We start from the raw sequence: 17,048 nt of genomic DNA, 5'->3' as shown, positions 1-17,048 counted from the left end.
CTTGGCTGTCTGTCCCTAAACTGACCGCCTCCCCAGGGTGAGGTGACCTTGGCTTCAGCAAAAGAAGAGTGGAAGGACATGGGAAGGTGGACATTATACTGAAGAATGGAGATGCAAGTGACTGTGTATGAACAATGTTGCCTGCCTTTTCAGTAAACAAAGGACGTTGCAGCCATCCAGCCATCACATTACAGCAGCTCTGAAGGTAAGCCCTGAGGGAACTCAGGACAGAAAAAGGATACCCCCCATCTAGCAGTCAGCTGCTGCAGCCACCCCCAGTGGTGCACCCTGAGGAGACTCAGGATGAAAGCACAGGATGCTGGCCCCAGATGGCTGAGGTGCATATCAAGGAATGATTTCAGTGAGCCCAGACTCTTGCATCTTCCCATACATAGAAAAGCACTGAATTCCTTAACTAGAGATGTCTGATTTTCTTTAATTAACAGTAATCTTTTGATGTTCCCACTACCCAGTCTTTGTGCAAAAACTCCTATATGTCCTGGCTCCTTCCCTTGCCTCTTCAGAGCAGTCCCTCAGAGTTATCTGAGATGCTGTGTCCTAGGCTTAAGTCCTCAGTTTTGTCTGCCAAATAAAACATAATTCTCAACTTTTAGGTTGTGCTTTTTTTTTTTTCAGTCAACAGACCATATTTCAAAAGTTTGCTTCGGCATACCTGTCTCCTTTACATCTCTTCTTCTCTGTTTCTTATTCTGTTATCTTCTCCTAATTCCCAGGACCCAGAACTCAGGTTAGTCCTATTAATGCTAAAGGTAAGCCAGGTTAAGAGTGAAATATACCTTTGGTGAGCAGGCCTGGGTGCAATTTATATCATTTTTTTCCTGGGAAAATGCAATGACAGTTATGACTTTAAAAGAATACCTGGGACCACATGTAAGCTCGTAAGTCAGGTGTCACTTGTCTGTAGAATTGTATGGGCATCTGGACCAATCAAGAGTTGTTCTGACTGGTGGTTGCAAAGCGGGGGAGGGGTGGGAGAGGGTAGGAATGGGAGTTTGGGCTTAGCAGGTGCAAACTGATATATATAGAATAGATAAACAACAAGGTCCTACTGTATAGCCCAGGGAACTATACTCAATATCCTGGGATAAACCATAATGGAAAAAAATATGAAAAAGAACGTATATATATATATATATATATATATATATGTGTGTGTGTGTGTGTGTGTGTAACTGAGTCACTTTGCTGTACAGCAGTAATTAGCACAACATTGTAATTCAACTATATTCAACAAAAATTAAATTAAAAAAAAAGAGTTGTTCTGGAATCTTCCCTGCCCTGGGAGACAAGGAGGCAAGGGGGTCCATCTGCAGTGTAAACATGTTCTCTCTGCATTAGGAGCAATAGACAATATATACAGATAGACATATCCTCATAAGTAAGGAAAGGGTAACTGCATTCTAAAATGGAAACAATCATTATTCTCCCCATAATCATCATCACAATTATCTCTCTGGTTGATATGAGCACAGCTCTTACCATGCCCCTGACACTATGCTAACCAACATGCATGTTTTCATATAATTCTCCAATGGCTTTCTAAGGCGGGCACTTTATAAATGAGGAAACTGAGGCCCAGAGATATTCAGCAGCTCACCCAAGGGGACCCAGGAGTGCTAAGGCAAGGACCCACACCTAGATGGTCTTCCTCCAGGACCTGGACTCCTAACTATTCATTATTTTAAGGAAGACAGAAGCCAGGCAGATGGCACTCCAGGACTCATTTAAGCCCCTGGCAGAGCAGGGTGGGTCTGGGACTCTCCGAGTTACTCCATGCTTGCCTCTCTTATTCTCCACAGTGGCCCCAGGCAGTGCCAAGCGCACTCCAGACACTCAGAAGAGAGCTGCTGATGGATGAATGAATAACCCAGTTCCTCAGTCTGTTTTGCAATGTGAACTTACCCAAGTTGTGTTCAGATATTTGAATTAACTTCCTGAGCTGTATTTAGGAGGTTGTACTTGTGATTTCTGTGCCCCCATTGACAGTGATAAAGCTCTAATGCTGCCTTCCTTGTGGGCTTGAGAGTGAGTGGGATGGAGGGGGTATTGAGGTTCCCCTGCTCAGTCACACAAACTCACAAAACACAAGAGCAATCATTAGTCAAGTTGTGACTTCAGGGGCACAACATTGGATCGAGGGGCAGGCATGGTGGTATAGAAGAAGGGTAGTCAGGTCTGTGTAGCCAGGAGCGGTGGGAAGGGGCTGGAGGCAATGGGCACTTTGAGATAATGGTGGATATGGTTACATTTCACAGTCTCTCTAGCAGCTAGGGATGGCCATGGAAATGTGAATTGAGCTTTTGAATGGAACACCCTAGAATGAAGAGGATAGATGGTGGGCTGGCACTCTTTTTACCTCCTTCCTCCACTGCCAATGTATTCCACTGCTACTTGGAATGCAGACATGATGGCAGGAGTTCCAGCAGCAATCTTGGAGCTGTAAGCAAAAGGCTAGAAGAACCACAAAGCCCTTAGCCTCTGAGCAAAGGCCAGCAGCTACCTGCCTCCAGATTTCTCATTATGTTAGAAAAATAAATGCTGTGTTTGAGCCACTTGGATCAGGTCTGTTACTAGCAGCTGAACCCCTGACCCACGCACCCTTTGTGGTAGGCAGTCCCCATCTTATCATGGCCCATCATCTCCTCCTGGGAGGCCTTATGAAGTTAGAACACTATTTAATAATGCCCAGTATTTATCTTTGGATATAAAAGTAAACAAAATTTTATTTATTTCTGTGCTCAGCTAAATGACACATGAACATGATGTGTGAAGGCCAAAAGTCACCTCCGGTATTCATACTCTTGTGTTTTTCCCTTCCTTGAGTCTGAGCTGGACTTACTGACCTGCTTCTAACAAAGAATATGGCAGAAGTGATGGAATGTCACTACAGACATTAAGTTATAAAAAGACAGTAGCTTCTGCCTTGCGTGCTCTCACACTAGCTTCCGCGTCACGAGGCTGCTCTCTAGAGAGGCCAAGTGGTGAGGGGTCAGGGCCTGGCAGCAGCCACAGGAAGCAGACACCACCAGCCCCAGCTGAGCCTTCAGGTGAGATCACAGCCCCGACCAACAGCTTCTTGACTGCAACTTCATGAGAGGTCATAAACCAAAGACACCCAGCTAAGCCATGTCCAGATTCTTAACCCACAGAAACTGGGAAAACAATAAAAGTTTATTGTTTAAAGCCTGTTTTAGATAACTAATACATTCTCCAAACAACAGTTTTCTTGGGTGAATATCCAATTTAGTGTCTGTTCTCTAAGTATTCCATTGTATGTCTTAGTCCAAACCAGCGGTCCCCAACCTTTCTGGCACCAGGGACCGGTTTCGTGGAAGACAATTTTTCCATGAATCAGGGTGGGGGTGAATGGTTCAGGCGGTAATGAGAACGATGGGGAGCGGCTGTAAGTACAGATGAAGCTTTGCTCGCTCACCCACTACTCACCTCCTGCTGTGCAGCCCGGTTCCTAACGGGCCATGGACCAGTAGTGGTCTGAGGCCCGGGGATTGGGGACCCCTGGTCCAAACCATCCTCACTGAATTATTGACAACTGAATAGAACTCCTGGCATAGAGTTCTGCTCAACAGATGGATGGACAGATGAATGAATGAATAAATGAATGAATGAATGAATGACAGAGACTGTGTCTTGCTGAGCTATTCTACAGAACCTGGAGCCTCAATAAATGTTGAACAAAGCACACTGGGAAAGATGAGGGGAAAATAACAACATGCATAAATCAGCCAACCATGATTAGAGCATCAGTAATTTTACTTGGGTCGGCACTTCTAGACTTCGCTCTGTGATTTACTGAAGGCAAATTCCTCCTGAGAGGCCTTATTAAGTTAGAAGAGCATTTAATAGCTCCCAACGTTTATCTTTGGGTCTAAGAATAAACCAAAGTTTTATTTATTACCGTGTTCAACTAAACAACGCGTTAATATGATGTGTGAAGGCCGGGAGTGACAAGTCCCATGAACGAACTGACAGCAAATGCAAAAACTCACCAATTTCCCTAATAATGTAAAAACAGACGCAGAAGGTAAGAGCCAACTTCAGAATCGGCTTCAAGGGCTGTGGAAACAGCAATGGCAGCTGTGTGAGAGGCAATGAGGGCTCATTCCTTGCCATCCAGGGCAGACAAAGCTCTTAGGTTCGTTCATCCAGTTTTTTATTTCATCATCCAAGACATTTAAATGGCAGCCTGGGGTAAACTGTAAACCCCAGAGTGGGCTTTGGTCTAAAGCATGTCTATGTATTTGGACCGACATATACACACTATTATATATAAAATAGGTAACTAATAAGGACCTACTGTATAGCACAGGGAACTCTACTCAATACACTGTAATGGGATTTTCCTGGTGGCGCAGTGGTTAAGAATCCACCTGCCAATGCAGGGGACATGGGATCGAGCCCTGGTTTGGGAAGATCCCACATGCCGTGGAGCAACATGCACCAAGCCCATGCACCACAACTACAGCATGCGAGCCACAACTACTGAGCCCATGTGCCCACAACTACTGAGGCTTTGCTTTAGAGCCCATGCTCCGTAACCAAGAGAAGCCACCACAATGAGAAGCCCGCGCACCGCAATGAAGAGTAGCCCCCGCTCGCCACAACTAGAGAAAGCCCACGCGCAGCAACTAAGACCCAACACAGCCAAAACATAAAATAAATAAATAAATCTATAAAAAAACAAACCCCAAAATTCTGTAATGGCCTAATGGGGAAAGAATCTAAAAACGAGTGGATGTGTGTATATGTATAACTGAATCACTTTGCTATACAGCAGAAACTAACACATTGTAAATCAATTATATGTCGATATAAATAAATAAAAGCAAGACTATGTAAAAGCTTTGTGCCAACATGTGATGGTTTGCCAGATTCTATTTTTATATTAGAGGGGTTGGGGGAAACGATTTGGGGAAATAGAGATAGAAAGTATGCTGGTTGCTGGGGGCCCTGGGGAGGGGAGAGGGGAGGCAAGGAGGATGCGTGGCGGGGTGGGCATGGTGGCTGGGCCCTGGCTCCGTGTCTGGCTCTGATCACCCCTCACCAAGAAAGACACACTAAATGCCTATGGGCAGGAGCCACAGCACTTCTATGCAGTGGGGACACCATTCCCTCAAAAGCTGTTCACACGGCAAGGACAGTATTTCTTAATCTGCTCTCTAAATCTGGTTTTCAATTCAGAGAAAAATCTGTCTAGGCTTTTTATATGATTTGCTAAAATGTGTCAAGTACATGAATGTTTGTCACTGGGTCTTGCAGAGAGCTGGCTGAGAGGAAATTCTACACAGCAAGGAGCCTGGGGGCTTTCTCTGGTATTTATTTTGGCGGCAATTCGAGTCCCCCCACCCCCTCAATGCCCCCCTCATTCTCTCCACGCCTGCGCTCCCACCCCACCCCAGGACAGGGCCTTATTGGTCTGTAACACAGGGCTCCCATGCCTGGCACGAAAACATCCCCTGAATGTCTTCAAAAGAATTTGATCCTAAGCAGGAACATCCTGGAAACATAACTGGGTTCTACTACTGGCCTCAGAAGAGAAAGGAAGTTGACCGAATTACTCAAGGAAATAGTTAACATTGAGAAATAATTTCTTACACTGACCTTCTGGTGGAAGACAGAAATTTTCTGGGAGACCCAGGCTTGCTTGGATAAGGCAAACTCTGTCATCATTCTACTAGCTCCCTTACTGGCCCACGAGACAAAAGGAACTCTTCAATCCCACAGCTGCTTAGTTCCCGGCAGCTCTTATCGTGGTACATTTCCATCCTCATCGTTCTAAAGCCATAGCCCTTTCCTCAGGTCTATTAGCCTGTTTACATGACAGCGTCATTCCCCAGCCGCAGAAGGAAATCTTCCCATGCTCCCCAAACACCAAGGTTCTCCCATTGCAAAAGCCAAACGCCTCCTTCAAAAGGCACTCATCCGTTCTCACGGCTTCCCCAGGCCGAGATGGTGCGCCTGGGAAAACGGCCCATCCCTATAGCTAGAGGGAGGCGAGGGAAAGCCTGTGAGAGAACCAGCCAGAAAAAAACAAAAAAACAAAAAAAACACATGTGGCTAAAGAAAACACGCACACGGACTTCCCTGGTGGCACAGTGGTTGAGAGTCCGCCTGTCGATGCAGGGGACACGGGTTCGTGCCCCGGTCCGGGAAGATCCCACATGCCGCGGAGCGGCTAGGCCGGTGAGCCATGGCCGCTGAGCCTGCGTGTCCGGAGCCTGTGCTCCGCAACGGGAGAGGCCACAACAGAGAGAGGCCCGCGAACCGCAAAAAAAAAAAAAAGAATTACCGAATGATCCAGACCTTCCACTTCTGGGTATACCCAAAAGAATTGAAAGCAGGGTATTCAAAGTGATATTTGTACTCCCATGTTTGTTACAGCTAACTCACAGTAGGCAAAAGATGGAAGCGACCTGTGTCCATGACATGAATGGATAAACGAAATGTGGTCTATATATACAATGGAATATTATTCAGCCTCAAAAAGGAAACAAAATTCTGACACCTGTTGCCATGTGGATGAACCTTGAGGACATTATGCTAAGTGAAATAAGTCAGTCACAAATGGACAAATCCTATATGATTCCATTTATATGCAGCATCTAGAGTAGTCAAAAATCATAGAGATAGAATGTAGAACCATGGTTTCTAGGGGCTGGGAGAGGAGGGAAGGAGGAGTGACTGTTTAATGGGTACAGAGTTTCAGTTTGGGGTGACGAAAAGAGTTCTAGAGACAGATGGTGGTGCTGGTAGCGCAATATTATGACGTATTTAATATCACTGAGCTGTACACTTAAAAATGACTACGATGGTAAATTTTATGTTATATATATTTTTATCACAATTTTAAAAATTTTAATCAAAAAAGATTTTAAAAAGATGCAGATAAACAACAAGGATTTACTGTACAGCACAGGGAACTATGTTCAATATCTTGTAATAACCTATAATGGAAAAGAACTTGGAAAAGTTTTATATATCTATATCTATATCTGTATCTATATCTATATCTATATAGTGTTTCAGTATATACCCTGTGCCGTGGACTCAGGGTCTGAGGGGAAGCCGCCCTCCCCGGCAGGGGCTGTGTCTCTTTGCTCAAGGACCAAGGAGCCTTGTTTCCACATGCACACCTCTTTCTGTCTCTCCCAGGTCCTCCTCCTAACATCTTTGTGACTTAGCAATCCTTTCCGTGGTAACCAAACCTCCACTCCAGCAGCGCTTTCTCTAAGTCCAGGTTAGTTTGCACTGATAGAGCGGGTACCTTGGAGGGTGTCTACAAATCTAGAAAATGACATACCCACCCCTGCCACCATCCACAGGGGTGCGTCCCCATCCGCTGTGCTTCTGCTAGTCCCTCTGCCCGCCGGGGGCCAGGGCTGACATGGACTGACTTGTGCCCCACCCCTTCCCAGGCCTCACTCTTCAAAATTCTTTCTGATTCTATGAGATACTCCTGAATCTTCCCATAAACTCTCTTTCTTACGTGACCTCCAGTTTTCTCTTTCTTGCTACCAAAAAAGCCTAACAAACACAATATCTGACCCCCACCCCACCTTTCTGCAGCCCAAGGTACCCAGCACACCAAACGACAGTATTTCATGTAATTTTTACAACTTCACGAGCTGAACATTTTCCACAGCTGCAGTGACTGACCAAAGTTTTAACCCCAAGGAGCAACATTATGATGACACTTTACGATCTCAGAGCCTCTCTCATTTGGGGAATGTGAATTAGTGTTTCTATCATTAAAAGCCGCCTTGAGGATATGGGGATAAGAGCAAATCCATTGGTTTTATGTGAGCAGCTGAATTAGAGGTGCAAAGACAGCCAACATGGTGCAGCTGACAGTGGCAGACATCCATCCCACTCCTGCCATCAGTGGTCTGTGTGGCCCTGAGCGAATCACTCTCCCATCTGGCCCTCCCTCCAGGGTAAATGCATTCAGCAAGATGACAGTAATTTATTACCTGCCTGTAACATGGTAGGCACCATGGGGCGGGGGAGGACAGCATGTGAATCACAGAAAACCCACTGCAGTTTCAAAGGTATATGAGGTCTGACGGGCATGCGCAGTAGGTCCTAAACAGGCCCAGAGAAGAGACAGACCCCCATCCTGCCAAGACCCCTGTCCTTGCAGGGTTTCAGTGTGTAATCCCAGAGACAGAGCCTGCAAGAGATGGAGAATCCTCTCCATGTCATTTTAACACCTCTAAGAGTTTGGGGGTTTACCCAAGAAGAAAAATGGGAACAGATCACAGCCTCCTTTCCATGGAAACCATGGGTGAAATTAGAGTCTCTGCCGGTTGATAGGAGGAGGTGAATTTCTGAAGAGAGGTGAGTGGAGAGTTGTTAAAGCCAGATGAGTGGGGATGAAGAAGAAAACCAGGAATGCACACTCAGCCAATGACAGAGTCAAAGGGACCAAGAACAGGGCAATGTGCACCTTTGATATAAGGGCTGAGGTCAGAGGAGCTTCTCTGGGTAAGTCGTGGTATCTGTGCCAGAGTGAATACACACGTTGCTGGGAAAACTCAAATCCTGAGTCTGAGACCAAATCCCTTTGGTGGGTCCATGAGTTGGAAACTCCAGCTTGCTCCTTCCAGGAAATCGGTGCACATGTGTCTCTTAACACACAAGGTCACAATTAAGCAGAGAAATGAGGCAGTAAATCAAACTCATAAATGAACCGCATTAATTTTAGTAAGCAATCAGTGCGTGCTGCATCTTTAAAAGGTTTGTAATATTTCGGAAATGTTAACAAATCCAACAGATTAGCCTACTGATTGTAGAAGATATAATCGGGTATTTGATTTTCGAATCAGGATATAAGTTCAAAGGTAGAAAATGATTTGTCTTAGGTTGTACATGGATTGAACATACATGGCAAGTTGAATTCAACAGAGTTACAGAAATTGTTTTAAATGCTTGGAAAGTTTTGCTTGTTACGGACGTTGGGAATTCTTAAGAGGACGATAAAATGTCTTAGATGTTAAATGCAGTTTAAAATATTTAGGGGATGTAATTATTGGTTGTGAAACTGGATTAGTATATAAAGTAATGAAATTTATAAATGAAATTTATTCAAATTTATAAATTTGAACTCTAAAGCCTAAGGAAACGAGGTTTGGGGATGTTTAATAATTCTAGCATTCATTTCTAAACCTCACTCAATTGCACCTGTCTTCTCTGGGCATACTTGCCTCTCCAGTACTGTCAACACCAGTGGGTGAGTGATTCTGTAAGTAAGTGTTGGGGCAGGGGTGGGGGTGAGGATACAAGTAAAATAAAAAATGAGGGGGGAAATGAAGAATGCAGTTGAGGCACTGGAAGACCAAGAGTGAAGGAGGTGGGTCCAGAGAGCAGGAGGGGGAAGGCATTCATTCTTTCCATGAATGTCAGTGGTTTCGACTGGCTCATGTTTAGTTCAATCAGATTGAACTGGAAATCGTCAGCTGGGGAGGAGAGGCGAAGGAGATAGAAGAACAAGATGGGATTAGACTGCAGGACCTTGACCATCAGAGTAAGATTTATTTCAGGGCTTCCCTGGTGGCGCAGTGGTTGAGAGTCCGCCTGCCGATGCAGGGGACGCGGGTTCGTGCCCCGGTCCGGGAAGATCCCACATGCCGCGGAGCAGCTGGGCCCGTGAGCCATGGCCGCTGAGCCTGCGCGTCCGGAGCCTGTGCTCCGCAACGGGAGAGGCCACAACAATGAGAGGCCCGCGTACCGCAAAAAAAAAAAAAAAAAGATTTATTTCAGACTCAGGATGTTTAGGGCCTGGCGGTCATTAGCAAGTCTCTTACCTTGTGGGAAGCAGGTGGCCTCAGCAGGCTGCTCGGGGGAGAAGAGCTGTAAGAAAAGCTCATCTGCTGGGTATCTATTTTAAATGTAGCAGGACAGCCCAGGGAACTCTGCTCAATACCCTGTAGTAACCTAAATGGGAAAAGAATTTGAAAAAGAATAGATATGCGTATACATATAACTGAATCACTTTGCTGTACACCCGAACTAACACAGCATTGTTAAGCAACTCTACTCCAATGTGAAATAAAAATTAAAAAAAAAAAAGTGCATCTTGCCTTGATGTGGAAGGCAGACTGGAGCGACAGAGGATGCCAGGGATGGAGCAGTGGCTGGTGGGACGGGCAGAAAAAAGATCACCAGAGATGAAGAGTGAAACTCACATGGAGGTGCCCGAGGCGCCTGAGAAGGGATGGTGGAATGAAACAGGAATGGAGGATGAAGGACGAGATGCCTGGGAAGGAGGCCAGCTGGTGTGTGGCATGTGTATTTGCAGCCCGAGACCCTGGAGAGAAGATGCTCCCTGATAGGAGAACAAAAGTGTGGGTGGGGCAAGCAAGCTGCGGTTAGAGAACCAGATGTGGGGTTTGGGCTACAGGGAGGAGGGGCCTGAGGAGGACTCTTTCATCAGGGGGTGTGGGAAGGAGACAGGGGGAAGGAGTGGACTCCATGTAAACCATTTCCCACCCACGGCTTACTAGACACATGAGCCGCTCCCCACCCCATACCTCCATCCAACCTGGGAACTCGGCAAAGTGGGTGATGTTGCCCCATTTTATAGATAAGGCAACTGAGGCCTAAGAGGTGAGGATTCTTGCCCAAGGTCAGATGCCATCAGGTGGCAGAACTTGGTCAAGACCGAAGTCTGTGGGACTCCACTATTTGGTCCTTCCCTCTAGAGCCCTGTGTCTCCAGGCAAAGGCTGCATCCTTCCCAGCCCTTTGAGATGTTTGCACTCAGAACAAAGGAGATTGGGGCTGGGATTTGGTTACTGGATGACTTTTAGTCTCACAAGAACTTGGTACATCTGTGTTTTAGCAGGGGAAAAAAGCTCTACAAAACTCTTTGCAGGTTCCAGTAAAGTTGTGAAATCCAGGGAAGTAAACAGTGCCAAGCTGGCTTGAGCCCTGGGCCAGTTCTTCAAAGGCTCAGCAACTCCTCTGCAACCCTGATTCTCAAGAAATAGACTCGAGATAAACCAGATGGTGGGTGCACCGGCGGGGCCCGCACGGCCCTGAGCCCTGTCTAAGACAACAGGCCACAGAGCTGCTTCTGTGCACTTAATTCCTTTCTCATTTGCTTGCTTTCTTTTTTTTTAAATTAAAATCAATACCATAGCGATGAAAACAGCAGGCTTTGCAAAGCACAAGAAGTCCCTGGAATCTTTGTTTCTCCTCCCACAGCTGCCAAAACACAAATAAATTTCCCTAGGGCTTCGATTTACTCTCCATAAATAAAGATACACCAGTCACTCAAACTTCCACATAAGAAGTACCAGACATCTTAGAGGAGATTTGCTTGTTAAGACCTTGAATAAGCACATAAGATGTGGTGGAGAAGGTGTTTGTCAACCAAAATGTGGGACTCCCTCTGCACACTGTGACCTGTGCCCAGAACTCGTGACCCAGCCCCACTGCAGCCTGCTGGGGCCGTGCGTCCGGTTCTTCCCAATGAGGGGTGATGAGAAGTGCGTCCCATCCAGGCCAAGGCTGTTGAGAGGCACGTGGGGTTTCTCCAGCTCTCCCATCTGCTGGCTGGATGCAGACGCCTTCCTCTGAGGCTTGGGACAATGGGGGCTGTGAGATGGGAGGAGCCAGGGTCTCTGAATCACTAGGGGAAGGAGGGGGCCTGTCGACTAGGAACCACGTGGTTGGATGGTTCCTGAGACTGAAGTCACCAGTATGCGGGGCTTTGTTTATAGCTGCTGGTGTGACTCTCTCTGATGTATCTGCACGTCTATAAATGTATTTATGGACGCGTGGCGTTTGTGCATTGCTTTTCGAAGGCTTTTATTAAGTGAACTGCATTTGCATCCCAGGAGGGCTCCTCATTGTACAAATGATTTGCTGCAAGATAATCCCATCCTCCACTTGCAGTGCAACTAAAATCTTATTCTGCTTACAAAATGCTGATTTCCTTACGGCTTGAGAACACACTGCCGTGTCATGAATGTGTGGGCTGATTTGCACAGAAGCCAGGGAGGGCCCTGGCTAACTCTGGAGTCCCCAGAGGCCTTTCCCTTGTCCCCTGTCTCCAAGCTGATGAGGCTGGGCCAGATTTCCTGCACAACCTGTTCACCCCGGGGCACGGCGTGAACTGAAGCCTGGCTGAGTCTCCGTGTGGCTGTTTCTTACCGAGCCTTACAGCGCGGTTGACAAGTCTATGAGATGCCATAGAAACAGCAAAACCTGGATTTGAGCTGCAGTGGAGTCACTTCTTGGTGGTAAACAGGGAAGGGACTCAGGCTTTTCCTTCCAGCACGTGAGACTGAGGGCCCAGTGAAGAACGTTTGGGCACAAGGCACCTGTGCGCACGGGGCTGGGAACCTAGGAGTCAAGGCTGGGAGTAAATGCGAATGAAGCTGGTGTGTGTAGCCAGAGGTGGAGGCTGGTGAGAGGGAAGAGGGGAGGAAAGGGAGGCCAAGCATGACAGCTGCCCTGAAGTCTCACTCATGCGACAGAGCATGTTTTATGAAAACTCAAGGCAATCAAGCTGGGGTTATGCGGGTAAATCCAAGATGGAGAATGGATCCTTCGAACTAGTTGCCTCTAAATCCATGAGTCATTTATGTAAAAAGTCAAAGTGGCAAAATAGGATTTTAAAATATTTTTTAATCTAGATTTTGCTGGGGAGAAGTGTTGTTTGTTTGTTTTTTATTTTGCGGTACGCGGGCCTCTCACTGTTGTGGCCTCTCCCGTTGCGGAGCACAGGCTCCGGACGCGCAGGCTCAGCTGCCATGGCTCACGGGCCCAGCCGCTCCGCGGCATGTGGGATCTTCCCCATTCAGATGCCCTGAGGATTCTGGCTCTGAAGGTCTCCGGGAAGCCCACGATTCGGCACGTCTTACAGGCTCCCAGGTGAGGCGATTGCTGCTGGCCCCACGACTGCGCTTTGAGTAGCAAAGGGTCTAGGGCAATTCAGAGACCAAGCAGGAGCTACGGATATTAGCGACACGGCTTCTGATCTGGGACTTGAGGTGTGCAGAGAAACTGCGGCACCAACAGAGCCTGGCCCCGTCCTGAAATTGTCAAGGGTTATACACACAGACACAGACACACTGTTGCTCACACACATGAAGGCATCTCTTCAAAACCTAAGCTACACATTTTTATTCACACCCTACAGCACATGGGTAATACATTCAATCTGGAAGTTTGAACATTAATTCTTGAAGTTTCTTTTTGAGTCTAAATCATAGGAGGAACTCCTAAAAGCAAAAGTCTAAAATACGTTCTGATATCCAGGCATATGTGCCAAGTCTTTTAATACCATTAACCTCAGCAGACGGGTGTTGGAGTTTTTAATTGATATTAACATGCTACATGGCACTCAAGTGTTCAGAGCCCAAGACCCCAAAACGAGTGTGATCACCTCGTTCTTCATAAATCTTACAGCTGTTGACTGCCAGCAACGTGAAGTGTACCAGACACCATGGAGGGAAGGAGATTCAAGGACACTGAGTCTGGGCCAGGTCCCAACAGGCCTTTCTCGAATCATTCAGTAGTTAACTGTCACCTTGAATTACCTTGGAACTTACGGGGAGGAGCTGGTCTCATTGTTCCCTGTCATCTAATTGTGTCATATGATCCTCAAACTGAAAAAACTTCCAATGAAAGTATAATTTAGAAGTAAGGAAAGTTAACAGCACCGTTTCTTTGAATACATGCTTCGTTTAGAATTTACGTTGTGATTTTTTTTTTTATCAAACAGTTCATCCGTACTCAGAATGAAACCAAACAGAACACGTGGCCAAACAGGAGGTCTCATCAGAAGAAAGCAGGGATGGAGCAGACAGAAACTCATGGTAAGCTTGGGAATCAATTACTGGGCTGTGGTCAAGGGCACAGCCCCATGGCCTGCACCCAGGGGGCGTATGGCATGGTGCCCTCCTGGACCCACATGGGCTCAAATTTCCCAGTTACCATTTAAGAGCTGCCTGATCCTGGGCTAGTCATTTGATCTTGCTTAGCATCTTATCTACTTCACTGGCTCACCATTAAGATGGAAAGAGATATCGTGCATAAAGGGGCAGCACACTGCAAGCTCCCCAGCCCCACACAGTAGTGGCTGCTGCTGCCACCCATGAACCTTTCTGCCCCCCAAAGAGTGTTTACCCATTTGCCAATTAACACTCTTCTCCAAAGCCCGTTCTTCCAGGAGAAGGAAAATGTCCCACCCACAGGCTCTTTCTGATTCTCATAGCCTTCTTTGTCATCCAGGTGGAGGAAATTAATTTCAGTACCCAACATGACATCAATGACATTATTTTATCCATTCTTTTCTTTTATATTGCTTTTGGTGTCCGCTTTAAGAAACCTTTGACTTTGCCAAGAACATGAAGACGGTCTCCTATGATTTCTTCTCAAGACTTGTTCTGCTTTTCACATTTAAACCTGTCAGCCATCTGGAACTAATTTTTAGCAACATTATTTTAAATATTGATTTGGTGTTTAAATATAGTATGATTAGTCATTGGGTTGTGTTTGTCATAATTTTTTCTTTTTTGTTTTTAAATAAGAAATCGGGAAGATAGAAAGTATTGATTTTCTGGGTGGAAAAAATGATAAACCCTAAAATTACAACATTGTTCTATTTTAACTTTAGGAGAGTCAGAATAGCAGAAAACAATTTTCCATTTTATGACGACAAATAAAAATCAATTTGTTGGGAATTCCCTGGCGGTCCAGTGGTTAGGATTCCGTGCTTTCACTGCCACAGGCACAGGTTCAATCCCTGGTCGGGGAACTAAGATCCCACAAGCCACGCGGCCAAAAAAAAAAAAAAAAAATTCAATTTGTCATATTAATTACGCGCAGAGAGAGACTGCTTATACGAGACGAATGAATCATGGCGACTATTCAAGACACTTAGACTGTTTTAGGGAAGGACCCATTTATTCATTCAACAACATTTTATTGATATTTGTATTGTAAGTACACATTCACAATACATTTATTTATATTTTATATTTATACTTGTTAGCTGTGCTATATACATTATATTTACTTGTACTTATTTATATATTTATCAATATTTATTATGTTAAATACATTTATATTGGTGCGCCTATGAAAATATGTGATTTGCTTGGGTGAAATTGGGGAAATTCCAGAAAGAACCTGGCCTAACCACCAAATGAAGATAATTTGGAGGATAGGTTAAATGATACCATTCGTGTGTAACAGCAAGCATTTCGCTTTACCTCTGAGCATGATCGATATTTCGGTCACAGAGGTGACTCCATGAGCACCCAAAAAGCAACACGGTCTTCGTCCTAGTATGGAAGACGCTGGCGTTTACGGGGTGGCATCCTGAGTCAGAACCAGAACATCTGAGACTGATTTAGAGAGATGTGGCGAAGCACAGTTCTCCCGCTGGGAACTGACTTCAGATACTGGCTTTTCAGGTGGCCAAGCCACTGAGCAAGGGAAGCAGTTTATTTATCCTTCTCTTGAATATGAAGACAAATGAAATCAATGGTCTTAGGTAAAAAGCAAAACCATATGCTGTCCTATTTATAGGATCACAAACAACGTTTTATTCCAAGCTGTAAATGCGATCATCAGTGATCTTGGCAGGTTTACATTAAAGAAAAAAATATTGCTGCCTGAGGGAAGGGTCCAGCCAAGGGAATCTGAGTTCCCATATTATAAAGATTCGGGCAGGGTGAGATTCAAGTACCTGAATCCCAGCCTGCTTGAAACAGACAGAGCTGTCTGGCTGACGTGAAAAAATTTTTAATTTGTCCTTAATCCTGCCCAGTTGAAAGACCAACTGAATTATACATCCACATGTCCTGTGGACTCTGGAAAGACCCATGTTTTCCCCCAAATCACTTGAACCAAAAGTCTTGGGTAAGATACATGACTGAAAATGCTCTCCCACATATGGGTCCTGAACATGATGATTTTTGAGCTGGAAAACTCTCTTCAGAGATAGATTACTAAGGACTCTATCAAGGACACAGGAATGTCAGCAGGGAACAAGCAGACTGTGTGGCTCAGGAAAGAGTCATGCCCATACTGGGGCTACAGAGCTCTACTTAGCTCTGTTGTCCATGCCAATGTTGCAAATGTTTAAAAATACCCAGCTTTTGTTTGCTATAAAGGATTCTAAGCCACTCCTAACTATTTACCTGTATGATTTGCTTCTTTTAACTCCAAGTTAAGAATAATAGAACTGAGACCTCAGCGCAAGGGAAAATGTTCACCTTCTGGGCACAGCTGTCACCACTGACCGCTCCAAGTTGTCAATCAAAAGTTAGAAAGGGGGGGCTTCCCTGGTGGCGCAGTGGTTGAGAGTCCGCCTGCCGATGCAGGGGACGCGGGTTCGTGCTCCAGTCCGGGAAGATCCCACATGCCGCGGAGCGGCTGGGCCCTTGAGCCATGGCCGCTGAGCCTGCGCGTCTGGAGCCTGTGCTCCGCAACGGGAGAGGCCACAACAGTGAGAGGCCCGTGTACCGCAAAAAAAAAAAAAAAAGTTAGAAAGGAAAGAGAGTTGATCCATGGCCCCGTTTTACATAGTGTTTCAGGTTGCTAATATCACCTTTCTTTGCTGATTTTTAGCAGGTGTGATCTAACCCACAGCCAGCCATGCCAGTGAGGCCAGCCCCTAACAGGACAAAGGAGCTCTGGGAACAGCCTCTCATGTTCTTGACTGGTTTGTTGATGAAATTAAATAGAGCGTAGAATGAAATCTACCACACCCGCCTACTCTTTACCTTGTGCCGGTGGAGATACCCCACTCTGCCCTGCAGGCCTTTCATATCCTTTCATATCCCCCAATGCTCATCAAAGAAGATAGTAGCATCCCTTTCTCTTCTGTGATCCGTCCCTTAACAGCAGAAAATGCCCCAGTTAACATCCTAGGAGCGCTGAATTTTAAAACTGCATTGGTGGATTCAATATGCAAGTTCTTTTCTGCCTAACTTCAGAAAGAGACGGCTAATTCTCATTGTTATTCCACGATCTGCCCAAATCAAAACTTTA

The sequence above is a fragment of the Leucopleurus acutus genome (assembly GCF_964270905.1).
Source record: "Leucopleurus acutus genome assembly, chromosome: 12".
NCBI lineage: Eukaryota > Metazoa > Chordata > Mammalia > Artiodactyla > Delphinidae > Leucopleurus > Leucopleurus acutus.
The sequence above is the reverse complement of the archived record's forward strand: the minus strand, read 5'-3'. Positions refer to the sequence as shown.